Here is a 2,332-nt window from a genome sequence, read left to right as displayed (position 1 = left end):
TTGAGTCACAGCTGTCCTTGGTGGTAACCTGCCCATTAAGGTCTCTTAAATCTGCTTCCTTCCCTTCTCTGTCTCATGGTCCCTGTCTCTCAACCATTTCCTGGGATAACCTCCAAAATAAACTAGTTATGCCCCTAAACCTTGTCTTAGGATCTGCTTTGGGAAATCAAAAACAAGATAGGTCATTTGACAAATGATCAAGGTGGTTAGTAGCAGAACTAGAACTAGAACCCAGTTCTTCTGGTTCTAGACTATGTTCTTCAGTCTTACCAGATGTGGGAGTAATGCACTTGAAGCAATGATAACACAGCATCCAGCAGTATATAATTGGACATTAATAGTCCAGCACTGCCTCTGCGTGCCATGCTTGTATCCTAAGGCTGGTATTAGGAATTACTCTTCTGAGTGGATTCAAGTAGCAACATAATCAGCAAATGATTGAAGGGGTGACTGAGGTGCGGGTCACTGAAGCCAAGAAGGGATAATTTTTTAAAGATAATGAAATAGTAGTGATATGGGATATTTTAAAATCTTATGGGGGAAGGGAGCCTTCAGTAGTGGTGCACAGCTGTAAGTATGATCCAATGATGCAAGTTTTAAAAAGCCCAGAGGTACCGGTCAGCAGCATTTACTAGACCACATGTTTCCATAAGCAAGGCACATGTATATATTTGACAAATGACTTATTAGTAATGCTATAGGGTGGCGGTGCTGTGATATACTAGAAAGATGCCTACTCCATGATATTTTAAGTCAATTTTAAAAGTTAAATAGAAGTTACTATCTTAAATGCCATCACTGTCAATATCATGGTATATGAAATGAAAAGATGCTCATTAAAAGAGAACCAACTAGATAAATTGCCTCATGTAAGATCCACAAAACAAAACTCTACATGACTGTTTAAAAGGATGAGGTAGATCTATAGCTTTTCATATCCTGATACAGAAGGATCTCCAAGATATTTCAAGCAAAAACACAAGATGCAGAACAGTGTGTAAAGAGTGCTGCTATTTACATATTTTAAATGCTATAGTAGCTGGGTTTGGAAATGTAGAGGTACACAGATAGACAAAGGTGTGCTTAGAATAACTCAGGAAGGCCAAGTAAGATACTGGTAATTCATTACCTCCGGAAAAGGAAACTGGAAGGCCTGTGGCAGGAATGAGAGGGACATTTTTTGCTGTCTTTTTCACAATTGAATTTCCTATGATGTATTGTTTCAAAAATATTATAATAATGAAAAAATATATGAAAGCTGTCCTGGAGTCCAGCCACCAGAGAAAGGAACTAGACCACTGACTGACATGGGATAATGTGGAAAGAAAGGCCAGCCAACATCTATACCAAGGCCGCAGTACAAGAGTGAAGCTATCTTGGACATTGCAGCCTCAGCAAAGCTCCTGGTTGAATGTGCTTAATATGTGAACTGTTCTCTTTACCATCTTTTTCCTCCTCCCGTGGAGCTGCCGCCATGAAGGTTGAGCTGTGCAGTTTCAGCAGGTACAAGTTCTACTCCGGACACGGGAGGTGCTATGCCAGAACCGATGGGAAGGTTTTCCAGTTTCTTAATTCAAAATGTGAGTAGATGTTCCTTTCCAAGAGGAATCCTTGACAGATAAACTGCATTGTTCTCTACAGAATGAAGCACAAAAAGGGACAGTCAGAAGAAATTCAAAAGAAAAGAACCCGTCAAGCGGTCAAATTCCAGAGGGCCATTACTGATGCATCTGTTGCTGATATAATGGCCAAGAGGAATCAGAAACCTGAAGTTAGAAAGGATCAACGAGAATAAGCTATCAGGGCCACTAAGGAAGCAAAAAAAGGCTAAGCAAGCATCTAAAAAGACTGCAATGGCTGCTGCTAACACCTACAAAGGCAGCACCTAAGCAAAAAGTTGTGAAGCCTGTGAAAGTTTTAGCTCCCCAAGTTGGTGGAAAACGCTAAGCTGGCAGAGTCGATTTTTAAATAAAGATTGGATTAAAAAAAAAAAAAAGTGAACCAGGCCATCCAGATGGGCTCATTCGACCCACAGATTCATGTGATATAATAAGTCATTTTGGTTTAAAGACACTAAAACCTACATGCACACACATGAAGAAAGAAAGGAAAGAAAAATAGAGAAAAAGAGAAGAATGCAAAAAGAGTTGAATGCAAAATGGTGACTTTTCCAAAGTAGAATACAAACGTTAAGTATGAGACACATTTTGGGTGACTCTTGTTGCTGCTAAGTGGTAGCAAGTAGTTAACTGCGTACATAACACCATCCCTGAGTGGTGATCTCCTATGATAGGGTCCCAATGATACAGTAGAAAACATACAGATCTTGGAG

The 2,332-nt window shown here is 39.8% G+C and overlaps 1 pseudogene; it reads left to right on the top strand.

Moving 5' to 3' along the window:
• The first annotated feature begins 1,474 nt into the window (after window positions 1-1,474).
• LOC102136575 (large ribosomal subunit protein eL24-like) lies at window positions 1,475-1,947 on the top strand (annotated as a pseudogene).
• Window positions 1,948-2,332: the final 385 nt, after the last annotated feature.

Source organism: Macaca fascicularis, chromosome 10 (assembly GCF_037993035.2).
Source record: "Macaca fascicularis isolate 582-1 chromosome 10, T2T-MFA8v1.1".
Classification (NCBI taxonomy): domain Eukaryota; kingdom Metazoa; phylum Chordata; class Mammalia; order Primates; family Cercopithecidae; genus Macaca; species Macaca fascicularis.
Note: the sequence above shows the minus strand (reverse complement) of the source record. Positions and strands in the feature narration are given on the sequence as shown.